We start from the raw sequence: 19,194 nt of genomic DNA, 5'->3' as shown, positions 1-19,194 counted from the left end.
TTTGAGGCTCCTCCAAGTTGTTGTCTGTATCAGTAGGTCTTTTTTTTTCTTACTTTTGAATAGTATTCCATAAAGAAATCAACCCTGAATATTCTTTGGAAGGACTGTTGCTGAAGCTCCAGTGCTTTGGCCACCTGATGCAAAGAGTTGACTCACTAGAAAAGATCCCAATGCTGGGAAAGATTGAGGACAGGAAGAGAAGGGTGGGGGGCAGTGGATGAGATGGTTAGATGGCATCATCAACTCAATGGACAAACTCTGAGGAAACTTTGAGCAAACTCTGGGAGATGGGGAGGACAGAGGAGCCTGGCATGCTGCAGGCTATGGGGTTGCAAAAGTTGGACATGACTGAATCACTGAACAACAACAGCAATAATCCTTAATTTAAATGTTCCCACTGAATGACCATCTGAGGGTTTCCCAGTTCTTGGTCATTAGGATGAAAAAGTTGCTATTAACTTTCATGTATACACTTCTGCATAAACTTTTTAAGAGTTTTCTCTGTGGTACATGTCCCAGTCTTGTGGTAACTTTATTTTTCATATTGAAAGTAACTGCCAAACTCTTTTTTCAGAGTGGCTGCACCACTTTACACTCTTGAAGGCAATGAATGAATAATACAGTTTCTTTGTATATTCTCCAACATTTAAGGTTAACATTAAAAAAAATAGCTATTCTTATAGGTGTATTGTGGTATTTCCTTTCAGTTTTAACTTGCATTTCTCTAATGACTAAGAATGATAATTACAATGTTGATGATGATAATATTTTCATAGCTTCTTCTTTGAGAACTGCTGGTAAACTCTGCCTTTTTCACTCTCAGATCTGAACTCTGAAATAATGTTGAATATCTTTTCATGTGCTTATTTTTCATCTGTATATTCTCTTTAGTTAAATGTCTATATGTACCTTTTGCTCATTATTTGCTTTTTAATTAATGCTGAGTTTTCAGAGTTCTTCATATATTCTAAACACAAGTTCTTTTATGTATGTGTAATTTGCAAATATTTTCCAATCTCATAATTTGCCTTTTCTTTTTATTAATAGAGTCTTTCACAGTACAAATTTTTAACTTTGATTAACTTCAATCTATCAATATTTAATTTATTTTTATTGAAGCTTGGTTGATTTATAATATGTTAATTTGTGCTATATAGCAAAATGACTCAATTATACACATATATACATTCTTGTTTTTTTTTTTTCATTATGGTTTATCCCAAGATATTGAATCTAGTTCTTTCCTATACAGCAGGATCTTATTGTTTACTTTAGTGTAACCTCTGAGAGCTCTTTGCCTAATAATAGATCCTAAAAATTTTCTCCCATGGTTTTTTAAAGAAGTTTTTATAGTTTTCTGTTTCATATTTAAGTTCATGATCTATTTTTGAGATTTTTTTTTTATAAAATATGAGTTGTAGGTTAGGTTCACATTTTCCTTATAGATTTTTCCATTGCTTCAACATCATTTATGGAAAAACCAATCCCTTCTACACTTGCTTTTGCTCTTTGTCAAAAATTAATTGAACATATATGTGTGGATGATATGTTTCTATTCAATCAATGTCTCTATCCCTTGACCAGTAGCACACTGTCTTGATGACAGTAATCTTAACATTGGAAAGACTGATCACTTTCCCTTTATTCTTTTCCAAAATTGCTTTGGCTATGCCGGGATATGTACTTTTGAAGAAAATATGCATATTCTACTGATACTTAAAACTAACAACAGAAATGCTGACTTGTAGTCATATGTATAGTATCAAAAAAAAATAACACTTTCAGTTTAAAAATTTGACATATATAATCTAAGAAAGAAATGTTAAAAGACTATTCTTCCATTTCTAAGAATTTATTGTAGGCAAATAATCAGAAAATTGTACTAAATTGTACACCTATTTAAATTGCAGTAGTACTTGTAATAGCCCACATTTTGAACCAAATGCTAACAGATCAGAGTTATTCAAAGTATGGTCCACTTTCAATCTCAGTAATTGTATTGTTCATCTCTGTTTATTCTTTCTTTCTTCTAGGTCCTTGTTAAATGTATTAGTTGATTCTTTCATTTTCTCCATTTTATTTTTGAGGTTTTGGATCATCTTTACTATCATTACTCTGAATTCTTCATTGTTGTTGTTCATTTGCTTAGTCAAGTCTGACTCTTTGTTATGCCATCGACTGCAGCATGCCAGGGTTCCCCATCCTTCACTATCTCCCAGAATATGCTCAAATTCATGTCCATTGAGTTGGTGCTGCTATCCAATCATCTCATCCTCTATCGTCCTCTTCTTATCCTGCCCTCAATCTTTTCCAGCATTAGGGTCTTTTCCATTGAGTCAGCTCTTCACATCAGGTGATCAAAGTATTAGAGCTTCAGCTTCAGCCTCAGTCCTTTAAGTGAATATTCAGAGTTGATTTCCTTTGGGACTGACTGGTTTGATCTCCTTGAAGTCCAAGGGACTCTCAAGAGTCTTCTCCAGCACCACAATTTGAAAGCATCAATTCTTCGGTACTTAGCCTTTCTTATGGTCCAAGTCTTACATTTGTACATGAGTACTGGAAAAACCAATTTCTCCTAATCATGGTCTCCACTAAAGATACGTTTCCAAAATGCCCTCCAGGGATGACTGAAACATTATGGATGTGCTGCTGCTGCTGCTGCTAAGTTGCTTCAGTCATGTCCAATTCTGTGCAACCCCATAGACAGCAGCCCACCAGACTCCCCCATCCCTGGGATTCTCCAGGCAAGAACACTGGAGTGGGTTGCCATTTCCTTCTCCAATGCATGGAAGTGAAAACTGAAAGTGAAGTTGCTTAGTCGTGTCCGACTCTTAGCAACCCCATGGACTGTAGCCCGTCGGGCTCCTCCATCCATGGGACTTTCCAGGCAAGACTACTGGAGTGGGTTGCCATTTCTAGATGGCCACAAATGCGTTCCTCATTTTCCTTTGCACAGCACTTTCAAAAGACTTAGCTAAACACCAAGGGAGGGCAACTGGGATATAAATATAAGTGAAAAAAAGTACAAAAATAGTCCAGCTGACCCAACACAGGAGTTCTGATCCCACCTCAGCCAGCTCAGATAGCCAGTTCCAGCCCTAGAGCCTTGTAAGCAGCATGTCAGAGGCTCTTTGCTCTTTAGGTCTCAAGTCAACTCCCCCAGGAGGGTGCCTCCTCTCAGTCCCAGTGTCACCTCCATGGTCAAAAAGAAACACCTCATGCCCTGCATAACAGAAGAGGGCTCAAAAACTACTTAAGAGATAAATGAATAGATAAACCTTACCAGTCAACTTTGAACCTGTCCTTTCAGCTCTGGATTCTGATCTGAAGATACACCACTCTTACTGACTACTGACACCAAATGATTTCTTCCTCCAGTGAGATACTTCTGCCCCTTAATTACTAGGGTGTGGCTTCATCTCCGGATTCATTCGATTAACAAACTTTTTTTCAATTGTATTGAGATGTAATGTTTTACACCTCTACTGAGATGTAACAGTGTGTAAGTTTAAAGTGTATAACTGATCATCTAATACATGATTTGACATGTTGCCAAATGATTATGGCAATAGTTGGTTTAATTAACCAACTCCTAAACAATAGCCATAGCATACCTGTAAAGTCCAGTGCAAATGGAAAGTATTTGTACTTCATGTGCTCTCCTATAATTTTTCTCAAATACCAATAGCTAATCTTTCATGAGTGCTTACTACATGCATTGGGCTTCCCTGGTGGCTCAGAGGGTAAAGCGTCTGCCTACAATGCCCGAGACCTGGGTTCGATCCCTGGGTCAGGAAGATCCCCTGGAGAAGGCAATGGCACCCCTATCTAGTACTCTTGCCTGGAAAATTCCATGGACTGAGAAGCCTGGTAGGCTACAGTCCATGGAGTCGCAAAGAGTCGGACACGACTGAGCGACTTCACTTTCACTTTCACTTTACTACATGCATTATCCTGACAACCCCATGTTACAGATAAGAAAACTGACAAAAAGGTTAAGTAAGTGGCAGAGTCAAGCCTAAAAGCACTGTCCTTCTCTGAAGCCCAAGCAGCTCTTAGTCATCATGTCATACAGGCTCCCTGACATTTCAGTAGTATATTTTTAAGTCTTCTGTAAGTTTTTTTTTCTTTTTTAAACAATTATGCATGTATTTATTTATTTATGGTTGCGCTGAGACTTTGCTGCTTTATTCGGGATTCCTCTAGTTGTGGAGAATAGGGACAACTCTTTGTTGTGGTTGTACAGGATTCTCGTTGTAGTGGCTTCTCTTGCTGCAGAGCACGGGCTCCGGGTGCATGGGCTTCAGTAGTCGCATCATGCGGGCTCAGTACTTGTGGCTCACAGACCCTAGAGCTTGTGGGCTCCAATAGTCGTGGCCCATGGGCTTTAGCTGCTCCATGGCATGTGGCACCTTACCAGACCAGGGATTGAACTCGTGTCGCCTTATTGTCAGGCAGACTTATCCACTGTACCACAAGGAAAGTCCCTTCCTTAAGTTTCTAGGTGGCCACAGGGCAAATTTCACAGTTCCTATTTCTCCAAAATCTAAAACTCTTCACTCAAGAGACAAGCACAGAATTGAGGCTCGAGTTTACTGAATGAATGAAGGGGTTAAGTTACCAATCACACTCTCTGCTTAGGATCCTGCTTGTCAGTGTTTCAGAGACTGTCTTTGGTGTGGTTTGAAGCAAAGGAGTGGTGAATTTCAGGAAGAACGAGGCTAACTCTAAACAGGACTGTTAGAGCCAGTGACAGAGAGAATGAAAGTTGCTCAGTTGTGTCTGACTCTTTGCAACCCCACAGACTATACAGTCCATGGAATTCTCCAGCCAGAATACTGGAGTGGATAGCTGTTCCCTTCTCCAGAGGATCTTCCCAACCCAGGAATCAAGCCAGGGTCTCCTGAATTGCAGGCAGATTCTTTACCAACTGAGCCACCAGAGAAGAGAGTGAGACTTAATTGAGGGGATTTGGTCAGCAACCTAGATGTCCATCAACAGATGAATGGATAAAAAAGCTGTGGTACATATATATAATGAAATGTTAGTCATAAAAAGGAATGCATTTGAATCTGTTCTAATGAGTTGGATGAACCTAGAGTCTATTATACAGCATGAAGTCAGAAAGAGAAAAACAAATATCATATATTAATTCATATATATGGGATCTAGAAAGATGATACTGATGAAACTATTTGCAGGGTAGCAATGAAGTCACAGACATAGAGAGCAGACTTGTGGACACAGTGAGGGAAGGAGAAAGTGGAAGTAATGAGAAAATAGCATGGAAACGTATATATTACCATACATAAAATAATAGTGGGAATTTGCTGTATGACTCACGGAGCACAAACCAAGTATTCTGTGACAACCTACAGGAGTGGGTAGGATGGGAGGTGGGAGGAAAGCTCAAGAGAAAGGTGATACATGTATACCTATGGCTGACTCATGTTGATTTATGGCAGAAATGAATACAATATTATAAAGCAATTATCCTCCAGTTAAAAATAAGTAAAATTTTTTTAAATTAAAAAACTTGAAAAAAAAAAGTATGGTCTGCTTTCTAATGTTAGTATGCAACTTGGTGTTTAGTGAGTCTGATATGATAAGGAACTGAGAGTAAGCATTAAACTTACAAGGTTTCCCTGTTGACTCAGATGGTAAAGAATCTTCCTGCAATGCAGGAGACCCAGATTCGATCCCTGGGCCAGGAAGATCCTCTGGAAAAGGGGCTGGCTACCCACCCCAGTATTCTGGCCTGGAGAATTCCATGGACAGAGGAGCCTGGCTGTCTACAGTGCATAGAGTCTCAGAGTCAGCCACGGCTAAGTGACCAGCACACGTTGAACTTTCGTAGCAGTTTGCCAAGACAATGTCATATCTGTTGAACTTAATGATTTTAAAAAAGAAGCTTGTATTTTATAGCTTTTTCCCTTTTCTTTTTTAGTCATTTTTACGTTCTTTTTTTTTCTTTTTATATTTTCAATTTAATTTTTAACACCAAAAACATTTTATATTGAGGTATAGTCAATTAACAATGCTGTGATAGCATCAGGTGAATAGTGAAGGGACTCAGTCATACATATACATGTATCCATTTTCCCCCAAATGTCCCTCCCATCCAGGCTGGCATATAACATGAGCAGAGTTCCATGTGCTATATTTTTGTCAGTTTTCTGTTTTAAATATAGCAGTGTGTACATGACCTTCACAAAGTCCTTAACTATCCCGTCCCCCTTGCAACCATGAGTTCATTTTCTAAGTCTGTGAGTCTTTCTGTTTTGTAACTAAGTTCTTTTGTATCATTTCTTTTTGGATTCCACATATAAAGGATGTTATATGATATTTCTCCTCCTCTGACTCACTCAGTATGACACTCTCTAGGTCCATCCGTGTTGCTGCAGATGGCATTATTTCATCCTTTTTAATGGCTGAGAAATATTCCTTTATATATGTGTGTGGGTGTGTGTGGGTGTGTGTGGGTGTGTATATATATATGTACATATATATCCACATCTTCTTTATCCATTCCTCTATAGAGTGGATGTTAATGGACATCTAGGTTGCTTCCATGTCCTGGCTATTGTAAATAGTGCTGCAATGAACATTGGGGTTCATGTGTCTTTTCAGGCTATGTTTTTCTCTGGATATATGCCCAGGAGTGGTATTGCAGGGTCATATGGTAGCTCTATTTTTAGTTTTTTAAGGAACCTCCTTACTGTTCTCTATAGTGGCTGTAACAATTTCCATTCCTACCAACAGGGCAGGAGGGTTCCCTTCTCTCCATACCCTCTCCATCGTTTGTTGTTTGTGAATTTTTTATAATAGCCATTCTGACCAGTGTGAGCTCTTATCTCGTTGTAGTTTTGATTTCCATTTCTCTAATAGCTATCGATGTTGAACATCTTTTCATGTGCTTATTGGCCATCTATATATTCTCTTTAGAGAAATGTCTGTTCAGGTCTTCTGCTCATTTTTGAATGGGTTTTGATTGTTTTAATGCTGTTAAGTGTCATAAACTCTTTGTAACGTTTGGAGACTAATCCCTTATTTGCCACATAATTTGCAAATATTTTCTCACAATCTGTAAGTTGTCTTTTGTTTATTGTCTCCTTTGCTCTGCAACAGTTTTTGAGTTTAAGTAGGTCCATTTGTTTATTTTTACTTTATTTCCATAATTCTGGGAGATGGATTAAAAAAGATGTTTCTGTGATTTATATTGACGCTCATTTTATTTGTCACAGAAGTAAAAATGCATTGCAGAGTGGAAATTCTTTGAAAAATTATCCTTTACCGCAGTTAGTTTAAGAAGTAGTGATAAACCAGTGCTTCCTAGCCTGTATCATGTCACAGCACAGATGAAACAAAGACTGATGATATTTGCGTGGGACACGGGAGTAAAATCAAGGGTATTTAATTGCTTTCTGTCTGGGATTGGGTGAAAATATTATTAGTTTTATACCACATATTTATAATAAGAAAAGCATAATTCAAAACAGTTCAGTTCAGTCACTCAGTCGTGTCCAACTCTTTGCGACCCCATGAATTGCCGCACGCCAGGCTTCCCTGTCGATCACCAATTCCTGGAGTTCACTCAGACTCACATCCATCGAGTCAGCGATGCCATCCAGCCATCTCATCCTCTGTCGTCCCCTTCTCCTCCTGCCCCCAATCCCTCCCAGCATTAGGGTCTTTTCCAATGAGTCAACTCTTCGCATCAGGTGGCCAAAGTACTGGAGTTTCAGCTTCAGCATCAGTCCTTCCAATGAACAGCCAGGACTGATCTCCTTTAGGATGGATTCATTGGACCTCCTTGCAGTCCAAGGGACTCTCAAGAGTCTTCTCCAACAGCACAGTTCAAAAGCATCAATTCCAAACAAGGAAGGTATTAATTGTTGAGCCAAATAAAATACTTTCTTATTTTTTTAAGTGAGAAATTTGTATTTGAACGTTTCCTTCTCCAGTGCATGCATGCGACCCCATAGACAGCAGCCCACAGGCTCCTCTGTCCCTGGGATTCTCCAGGCAAGAATGGATGCGCTAACTCGCAGAATGAGCAGGAATTGTTAGAGCAGTCATGCTGCAGTTCCCTGAATCCAACGCTCAAAACTCTTATCAAGAAGAAATGGTTCCTGATATGTGGAACCAGAAATAAAGGATGGTACCTGGAGCTGCCATTGCCTGGTTAACTCACCTGGCCTCCCTTCCGTTTGATCACATCTTGCCACATGTTCCTGGGCACCTGGAATACAAACTCCTTCAACAGGTCTCACGAGCTCGGGGTCACAATGGGTGACCGTGGTGAACTCAGCAGGTGACAGCTGAGAGCACCTCCTTGACCTTCTCACCATGATGTAATGGGACAGCACATGCTCAGGTCATTCATTCTGCTCCCAGCCTTCGAAGACCACAGACTGCCTCATTAATCACTGCCCTCCTCAGAGGAGCATCAAACAGGGAGAGGAAACAGAATCAAGTTTTCCCCGCTCTCTTGGGCACTGCCCAACTACTGCAAGGGCATTCCAGACCAACATCTCCTAGCTCATCATTTCATGTCTCTGCACATCTGTTTGGAAGCTCCGCACCAGGCTCTGTGCTCTTAACACAGATTAAAAATCTCCACTCTGCTCACTGCAGAGCCACAATGTTCAGCACTGTTGTCTATTACATAGCAGATACTCAATAAAAACGTATAGAATGATGTATCTCCATCAGTACATGACTGGTTAAATAAGCATGATCTTTCCACGCGGTGAAATACTATGCAACCTCTACATTGAATGGAGTTTGTCTTCCAGGAAATAGTCAATGAATAGCACTGGTGCAAAAATGAAGCTGCCAAATAGTATGTTTAATATAACCCAATATACAGCAATTATTTATGAGTTTGTTTACACATATGGAAATATTATGAATTGAACAAAGATTTTAAATTTGGTCTTGTTTTAATTTTTTAAATTCTTTCCTGTTGCTTTTCTTTAATCTTTTCACAAATACTTATGTGAGACACTGCCTCACAGAGGATTAAAGGTGAAGAGTTATGGTCCCTGCAAGAGAAAACAGAAAATGAAGAGCCAGTCCAAAGACGGAGCTTTGTTCTCATTCTTTTTGGTTGGTCACATTGTGTCTGAATTGAGGAAATACACAGTATAAGAGTCTGTATTTTCCACAGGTCTCCCACTTTATCTCATTTGACCCTCAAAATTATGACTCGTTGTTACTTCTTCTTGCTCCAAGGATGGTACATTTTTCCAACCTTATGGAAAAGTCCTTCCTTTTAAAGTTTTTCTGGGAGGACCCATGAGGGAGTCTAATCAATGCATGTCTTTGGGCATCGCTGCCAGTCTCTCCTCTTCTGTCAGGCATCGTCATTCATCCTGACTTTAGAGAGCTCCATAGAAGCCTCAAGTGATGGGATAACAATTGCGTTCCTTAGTAAGGCAGTTTACACTCTCTTACCTTATGGAAGTTTTACTAAAATTGTTTTCATGGTTTTTACTTGATTGTTATTTTCTTAAATCACAAGAATAAGCCAGAAACAAATTCAAATAAGAGAAATTATGTGTTTTTAGACTCACTCTCTCTGTGTACTGTTAGAACTTGATTAAAAGGCACTCCTGCTCCACCTGACTCCCTGCTAATAATATTAGGATCCGAATGCACGCTAAGTCAGTCATATCCAACTCTTCGCAACCCCATGGATTGTAGCCCACTAGACTCCTCTGTCCATAGGATTCTCCAGGCAAGAATACTGGAGTGGGTTGCTGTGCCTTCCCCTTCTCCAACAAGGGATTGAGCCTGCGTGTCTTACTTGTTTCTTATGTTGGCAGGTAATTTCTTTACCACTAGCCCCACCTGGGCAGCCCAATATTAGGATATTATGGCCTAAATGGTCCCCTTTGTTCCATGTAAATAGACTTCTAGCTTCCCATGTCAAGGGCTTCCCAGGTGGGTCTAGTGGTAAAGGACCCTCCTACCAATGTAGAAGACAGAGGAGACACAGATTCAATCCCTGGGTCGGGAAGATCCCCTGGAGGAGGGCATGGCAACCCCTCCTCTTTCTTGTCTGGAGAATCCCCATGAACAGAGGAGCCTGGCTGGCTACAGTCCATGGGGTCACAAAGGGTAGGGCACAACTGAAGTGACTTAGCATGCATTCATGCGTTCCCAAGCCAAGAGGCTCCCTGACATGCCTAGACATTACTTAAGTTTAAAATTTAAACATCGGGTGTAGAATGCATGCATGCTAAGCCACTTCAGTCATGTCTGACTCTTTGTGACCCAATGGACTATATGCAGCCAGGCTCCTCTGTCCATGGGGATTCTCCAGGCAAGAATACTGGACTGGTTTGCCACGCCCTCCTCCAGGGCATCTTTCTGACCCAGGGATGGAACCTGTGTCTACTCCATCTCCTGCACTGGCAGGAGGGTTCTTTACCACTAGCACCACCTGGGAAATAAGCTAAAAGGCAGAAAGGTAAATGATGCACCCAAAGACACACAGCTAGTGATGGAGTTTAGGCAATCATAACCTACTGTGTTTTTTATCCCACTTGTGACATTTTTTAAACTTACAAAATGATAATAGGATATACAGTGTTAAGCACGCAAGCAAACTTTTCAAATACAGTGCAGTTCAGTCGCTCAGACGCATCCAACTCTTTGTGACCCCATGGACTGCAGCATGCCAGGCCTCCCTGGCCATCACCAACTCCAGGAGCCTACTCAAACTCATGACATCATGTCGGTGATGCCATCCAACTATCTCATCCTCTGTCATCCCCTTCTCCTCCAACCTTCAAGCTTTCCCAGCATCAGGGTCTTTTCCAATGACTCACTTTTTCGTGAGTGGCCAAAGCGTTGGAGTTTCAGCTTCAACATCAGTCTTTCCAATGAATATTTAGGACTGATTTCCTTTAGGATGGACTGGTTGGATCTCCTTGCAGTCCAAGAGACTCTCAAGACTATTCTCCAAAATCACAGTTAAAAAGCATCAATTCTTCAGCACTCAGCTTTCTTTATAGTTCAATTCTCACATCCATACAAGACTACTGGAAAAACCATAGCTTTGACTAGATGAGCCTTTGTTGGCAAAGTAATGTCTCTGCTTTTTAACATGCTGTCTAAGTTGATTGTAACTTTTCTTCCAAGGAGCAAGAGTCTAGTAATTTCATTGCTGCAGTCACCATCTGCAGTGATTTTGGAGCCTCCCAAAATAAAGTCTGTCACTGTTTCCACTGTTACTCCATCTATTTGCCATGAAGTGATGGGACCAGATGCCATGATCTTAGTTTTCACAGCATCATCTTTTAGGATTTGAAATAGTCCAACTGGAATTCCATCACCTCCACTAGCTTTGTTCATAGTGATGCTTCCTAAGGCCCACTTGACTTCACATTCCAGGATGTCTGGCTGTAGGTGAGTGATCACACCATTGTGATTATCTGGGCCTTGAAGATCTTTATTTTATAGTTCTTCTGTGTATTCTTGCCACCTCTTCTTAGTATCTTCTGCTCCTGTTAGGTCCATACCATTTATGTCCTTTATTATGCCCATCTTAGCATAAAATGTTCCCTTGGTATCTCTAATTTTCTTGAAGAGATCTCTAGTCTTTCCCATTCTATTGTTTTCCTTTATTTCTTTGCACTGATCACTGAGGAAGGCTTTCTTATCTCTCATTGCTATTCTTTGGAACTCTGCATTCAAATGGGTATATCTTTCCTTTTCTCCTTTACTTTTCGCTTCTCTTCTTTTCACAGCTTTTGCAAGGCCTCCTCAGACAGCCATTTTGCTTTTTTGCATTTCTTTTTCTTGGGGATGGTTTTGATCCCTGTCTCCTATACAGTGTCATGAACCTTTGTCCATAGTTCATTAGGCACTCTGTCTATCAGATCTAGTCCCTTAAATCTATTTCTCACTTCCACTGTATAATCGTAATGGATTTGATTTAGGTCATACCTGAATGGTCTAGCAGTTTTCACTACTTTCTTCAAGTCTGAATTTGGCAATAAGGAGTTCATGATCTGAGCCACAGTCAGCTATCAGCTTTGTTTTTGCTGACTGTGTAGAACTTCTCCATCTTTGGCTGCAAAGAATATAATCAATCTGATTTTGGTATTGACCATCTGGTAATGTCCATGTGTAGAGTTTTCTCTTGTATTGTTGGAAGAGTGTATTTGCTATGACCAGTGTGTTCTCTTAGCAAAACTCTGTTAGCCTTTGCCCTGCTTCATTCTGTACTCCAAGGCCAAATTTGCCTGTTACTCCAGGTGTTTCTTGACTTCCTACTTTTGCATTCCAGTCTCCTATAATGAAAAGGACATCTTTTTCTGGTGTTTCAAATACAGCCTTTTTGAAATAAAATGAGTCATCTCCATCACATTTTAAATAGGACAAACATGAACATTTCTAACAATAATCTTTCTACAAAAGCAGATCACATACATTATTCAAATAACTCCCCATACCATTCTCTGAAATGGATTTAATGAAGATAAATAATTGTGGTTATTTTTTCCAGATTTTTGCATTTTTAAAAATGTAACTTTTTTAGTATAAAATAAAATTGAGACAATTCAGAAAAGTACGAAAACATAAAAACCTTGTATAATCCCATCACACAAAGCTAATGACCATGAACATTTCATAAGGTGTTTCTGTCAATCAGTTCTCTATACAGTTTTAATTGATAATAAATCATTAGCATTTTCCTGTATCATTAAGCATTTTTTAAACATGATCAAAAGTGCAATTTTTCTTGAGATTGCTATTTTTTAAATTATTTTTCAGAAAGATATCTAGCTATATATATCTTTGCAAATACATTTTCTCAGATAGCTTATCAATTTTATGGCCTTTTTGAATTAGAATATATTAATTTTCATGTAGTAAATTTAATGACCTAACTTTTTGTACTTTGTTTTTCCCAGAGAATGACCTTTCCCAGGCTTGAGTAAGGTAAATATTTACATAACTTTTCAACTAATCCTTTTAAGTGGTTTTATTTATTTATTTAATTTTGGTTTATTACATTTCCTTTTCTCAACTTGTAATTTTATTCTGTAGCATGTTGTGAAGTAAGGGTCTCCCCCACCTTTTTTTTTTTTTATAAATTGTTAACCAGATTTCTCAGGGTTATTTGTTTAATAATCTAGTGTTTATTTAATACTTAGAAATGCCAATTTTTCTGTTTATGTATATATTATATATACATAAAAGCATCAGCTGTAAGGTTCAGAGTACCAGCCAAAGAAGATTCCTCCTCCTGCATATTTTTAAAAATGTATATTATTGAAGTATAATTGATTTACAGTTTTGTGTTCATTTTCTTCTATACAGCAAATGATTCAGTTATGTTGTTTTTGTTTAGTCACTAAATCGTGTGACTGTAGCCTGCCAGGCTTCTCTTTCCATGGGACTTCCCAGGCAGTAATACTGGAGTGGGTTGCTATTTCCTTTTGCAGGGGATCTTCCCGACCCAGTGACTGAACCCATGTCTCCTGCATTGGCATGCTGATTCTTTACTGCTGAGCCACCTGGGAAGACCCATTTATAATTTTTTCATTATGGTTTATTACTAGATATTGAATATGGTTTTCTGTGCCATACAGTAGGCCCTTGGGTTTCTCCAGCTTATATATATAGTTTCGATCTGCTAATCCTAAATTCCCAGTCCATCCCTCTTGCGTCTCCCTTCCCCTTGGCAATGACAAATCTGTTCTGTATGTCTGTGAGTCTGTATCATGGATAAGTTCATGATTTTAAAGGAAAATAAGGAGGAAAAGTAGATTTTTTTTACTTTAACTTCTGCTGCTGCTGCTAAGTCGATTCAGTCATGTCCGACTCTGTGCGACCCCATAGACGGCAGCACACCAGGCTCCCCCGTCCCTGGGATTCTCCAGGCAAGAACACAGGAGTGGGTTGCCATTTCCTTCTCCAATGCGTGAAAGTGAAAAGTGAAAGTGAAGTCGCTCATATTAGGTCCTTATTTAACTCTGTTCTCATTTTCAATGCAGTCACTCAGTTGTATCTGACGCTTTGAGACTCCGTGGACTGCAGCACGCCAGGCTTCCCTTTTCATCACCAACTCCCGGAGCTTGCTCAAACTTATGTCCTTTGAGTCAGAGATGCCATCCAACCATCTCATCTTCTGTCGTCCCCTTCTCCTCCTGCCTTCAATCTTTCCCGCCATCAGGGTCTTTTCAAATGAGTCAGCTCTTCACATCCTGTGCTAAAGTATTGGAGCTTCAGCTTCAACATCAGTTCTTCCAGTGAATATTCAGGACCGATTTCCTTTCAGATTGACTGGTTTGATCTCCTTGCAGTCCAAGGGACTCTCAAGAGTCTTCCCCAACACCACAGTTCAAAAGCATCAATTCTTCAATGCTCAGCTGTCTTTATAGTCCAACTCTCACATCCTTACATGATGTCCATGTACATCTGTATATGGAACTTTGTCATTAAAGTAGGGAGAGGGTGAGATGATTTGGGAGAATGGCATTGAAATATGTATAATATCATATATGAAACGAGTCGCCAGTCCAGGTTCGATGCACGATACTGGATGCTTGGGGTTGGTGCACTGGGACGACTCAGAGGGATGGTATGGGGAGGGAGGAGGAAGGAGGGTTCAGGATGGGGAAAACGTGTATGCCTGTGGTGGATTCATTTCTATATATGGCAGAACCAATACAATATTGTAAAGTTTAAAAATAAAATAAAATTTAAAAAAAAAGTAATGTCTCTGCTTTTTAATATGCTGTCTAGGTTTGCCATAACTTTTCTTCCAAGGAATGAACATCTTTTAATTTCATGGCTGCAGTCACCATCTACAGTGATTTTGGAGCCCAAGAAAATAAAGCCTGTCACTGTTCCCATTGTTTCCCCATCTATTTGCCACAAGTGATGAGACTGGACGCCATGATCTTCATTTTTTGAATGGATATATAAATGTAAAAATAGATTATAGGTGATAGAGAACTGCACATACAACTTCTAGCCATCGTATGTGTGTGTGCATTCATATTTGTGTTTGTGTGAGCATCATATGGAGAAGGCAATGGCACCCCACTCCAGTACTCTTGCCTGGAAAATCCCATGGATGGAGGAGCCTGGTAGGCTGCAGTCCATGGGGTCACTATGAGTCAGACATGACTGAGCGACTTCACTTTCACTTTTCACTTTCCTGCATTGGAGAAGGAAATGGCAACCCACTCCAGTGTTCTTGCCTGGAGAATCCCAGGTACGGGGGACCCTGGTAGGCTGCCGTCCATGGGGTCACACAGAGTCCGACACGACTGAAGTGACTTAGCAGTAGCAGAAGCAGCAGAGCATCATATTTCCCCTTGTAAATACAAATAATTTTTTAATAATAGACATAATGTTATTTATGAGATTGAAGTCAATTTCTGCCTTTTAGGATAATGGGTGAAATTACTTTGGGCAGAACTTGCCTTTGTTCTACCAGGACTGTATGGTAAATATGTATACCCTTTGGCAAGGTAATTATCTAGCACATGGGAGTCAGCACTCCCACAGTGGACCATGTAGCACAGGGAGAAAACTCAGCAATGAGATGAGGAAGGAGTCACGTTATGATAGAAGATAAAATGAAACTATGCTCATATTTGCAGTCTCATGATGGAAAGATCAGCATCACATATGGTAGTTATATTAGCATGTACATTAAATTCATGCTCACATACACATATAGTAGAGATACACGGATGAAGACTAATTCAAAGGTTCTTAAACTTAATGCTCACTGAAGAGATATGGATCTCCTCAATAACAGAACATTCCAACAGTGAGTTGAGAATGTGCTATAGGAATTTCCATAATATATAAAGAGCTTTTTGAAATTGGAAAATAATACAAAGAACCCAATAGTTAAGTAAACAATGACAAAATATAAATGACTTATAAACATTTATGAAAACTTGCACAAATACATCCAAAACAAAATGTGTAGTAATTAAAACTATACTAAAGATGTATCTGGATTTCCCTGGTGGTTCAGATGGTAAATAGTCTGCCTGCAATGGAGGAAACCCAGGTTCAATCCCTGGATCAGGAGTATCTCCTGGAGAAGGAAATGGCTACCCACTCCAGGATTTTGGCCTGAAAAATCCCATGGACAGAGGAACCTGGTGGACCATGGGTTTGAAAGAGTTGTACACTATTGAGCAAGTTTCACTTTCACTCATAGATGTATTACTTTTCACTGATCATACGAGCAAAAATACAAAAGTCTCAGACTGTTGGTGAAGCTCTGAGAAATAACATATGTAGTTAATGAGGGACACAAACTTTTAAAACTTTGTGAACCCAGAACTTCCAGATGTACAAAGATGTACAAGCTGGATTTAGAAAAGGCAGAGGAACCAGAGATTAAATTGCCAACATCTGTTGGATCATAGAAAAAGAAAGAGAATTCCAGAAAAGCATCTGCTTCATTTATTATGCTAAAGCTTTTGATTGTGTGGATGACAACAAACTGTGAAAAATTCTGAAAAACATGGGAATGCCAGACTGCCTTACCTGCCTCCTGCAAAACGTGTATGCAGGTCAAGAAACAACAGTTAGAACCAGACGTGGAACCATGGACTGGTGCAAAATCGGGAAAGAAGTACATCAAGGCTGTACGTTGTCACCCTGCTTATTTAATTTATATACAGAGTACATCACGTGAAATGCCAGACTGGATGAAGCACAAGCTGGAAGACTGACGGGAGAAACATCAATAACCTCAGATATGCAGATGACACCACCCTACTGGCAGATAGTGAAGAGGAACTAAAGAGCCTCTTGATGAAAGTGAAAGAGGAGAGTGAAAAAGCTGGCCTAAACTCAACACTCAAAAAAGTAAAATCATGGTATCTGGTCCATCACATCCTGCAAATAGATGGGGAAAGAATGGAAACAGTGAGAGACTTTGTTTCCTTGGACTCCAAAATCACTGTGGATGGTGACTACAGCCTTGAAATTGAAAGACGCTTGCTCCTTGGAAGAAAAGCTATGACAAACCTAGACAATGTAATAAAAAGCTGACAAAAGTCCATTTAGTCAAAGCTATGGTTGTTCCAGTTATCATATACGGATGTGAGAGTTGGACGATAAAGAAGGCTGTGCAGTGAAGAATTGATTCTTTTGAACTGTGGTGCTGAAGAAGATTCTTGAGGGTTCGTTGGACAGCAAGAAGATCAAACCAGTCAAGTCTAAAGGATATCAACCTTGAATATTCATTGAAAGGACTGATGCTGAAGCTGAAGCTCCAATACTTTGGCCACCTGATGGGAAGAGCCAACTCATTGGAAAGACCCTAATGCTATGAAAGATTGAAGGCAGGAGGATAAGGGGGTGACAGAGGATTAGATGGTTGGATGGCATCATCAGCTCAATGGACATGAGTTTGAGCAAACCCCTGGAGACAGTGAAAGACAGGGAAACCTGGCGTACTGCAGTTCATGGGGCAACAAAGAGTCAGATACAACTTAGAAACTAAACAAAAATATAAGCTTTTAAAACCCCAGAACATCAAATTTAAAATTGCATGTAGCAGATTTTAGTATTATTTCTAACATCAAAATTTGAAACTAACCCAAGTATCTACCAATAGTAAATTGCTTAAATGATGTTTTGATGTGCTGTGCAAAGGAATTTCAGGCTGTTATAAAAAATGAAGGAGTTTTCTATGTTCTAATTTGAAAAAATCTCCAGAGCACTGGAAAAATATATGCAAAAGAAAGTATATAATATGGCATGTTTTGTGTAAAATGGGAAAAATTAGATGCTATATCCATTTGTATTTTTATATACATAAGAAACCTTGGGAAGTATATTATAAGAGCAAAGGAAGCTTTGATTTATGGGCGATGCATGGAAACTTAAAGGATGGAAATGGAAATAAGACATACCTTTTTAAATAAGCTTGTTAGTTTTTTTAGCATGTTAGTGTATTACATTTACAAAGAAGTTAATTTTTTAAAAAGCATAATAAAGTGAAAGAGGAAGCTAATAAAAGGATAAAGAAAGAAAAAAGAAAAGAAGAATTAGCCCATTTGCTTTTCCGAGTACAGATGTCAGAGTAAAGCAAGATTATAGAATTGAACACTCCTAAGACCTAAGTGAAATAGAAATTTTTAAAATCTCAATAAAAATTCACTGGATAAACAGGTAGGACTTAATGCTGCTTGAGAAATGATTATTGAGGAAAAGTACCCAAGATTCTGAACAGTATGATTCTGTTGCTAAATTTTCTTAGAATTGGCACTTAAAAGAGAAAATTCTTCAGTAAATTATTGAGAATTTACCCTTGTATCCCTATGTTCGCAAACATAGGGAGTTCAATGGGTAGTCCTGCTCAGTTTGAATCCCTGTCCAGTGGCCCTTATGGGTGCAGAGCCAATTCTAGAGCCAGCTGGACAAAGAAGCAAGTTCTCTGGGCCACCCAGATGATGAGCATAGCCTCAAGCCCCATCAAATCAGGAAGCCTGGCTAGAGGTGTCAGGCAACTGTGGAGCACAACCTACAGCCCACTGTGGCAGGGAGCAAGTCAACAGTTCCACTCAACTTCTGATAGAGGCTAGAGGAGAAGACCCATCTGCAAATGCACAGAAACTAATGCAAAAATCATAAGGAATCAGGCAGACCTGACACCACCAAAGGAAACTAACAAAGCTTCAATGACTGACCCTGAAGAAATGAATATCTGAGAACTGTCTGACAAAGAATTCAGAATATTCATCTTAATGAAATTTAGTGTACAGCAACAACAAAAACCAGCTAGAAAAGGAAATGAAATTGTAACAGAGAAAAACAAACCTGACTCCATACTGGATATATTCCTTTAACTGTAACCTTTGTATTCTGTTGCCTGTGCTTAGTCATGCTGGCTTTGTATCTTCATAAAACAATGTTGTCTGTAGCCTGAAATAGGTGGCACTAGTGGTAAAGAGCCAGCCTGCCAATGCGGGAGATACGTAAGAGACGTGGGCTTGATCCCTGGGTCGGGAAGCTGCCATGGAAGAAGGCATGGCAACCCGCTCCAGTATTCTTGCCTGGAGATTCCCATGGACAGAGGAGCCTGCTGGGCTACAGTTCACACCGTTGTAAAGAGTCGGACACGACTAAGCGAGTGAGCACAAGCAAGAGCACAGCCCAGACACTTATAGAGGCTTTGGGGAAAGAACTGGT

Source organism: Bos grunniens, chromosome 20 (assembly GCF_055505025.1).
Source record: "Bos grunniens cultivar Pamir isolate PY7600 chromosome 20, Bosgru_T2T1.0, whole genome shotgun sequence".
Lineage (NCBI taxonomy): Eukaryota > Metazoa > Chordata > Mammalia > Artiodactyla > Bovidae > Bos > Bos grunniens.
Note: the sequence above shows the minus strand (reverse complement) of the source record.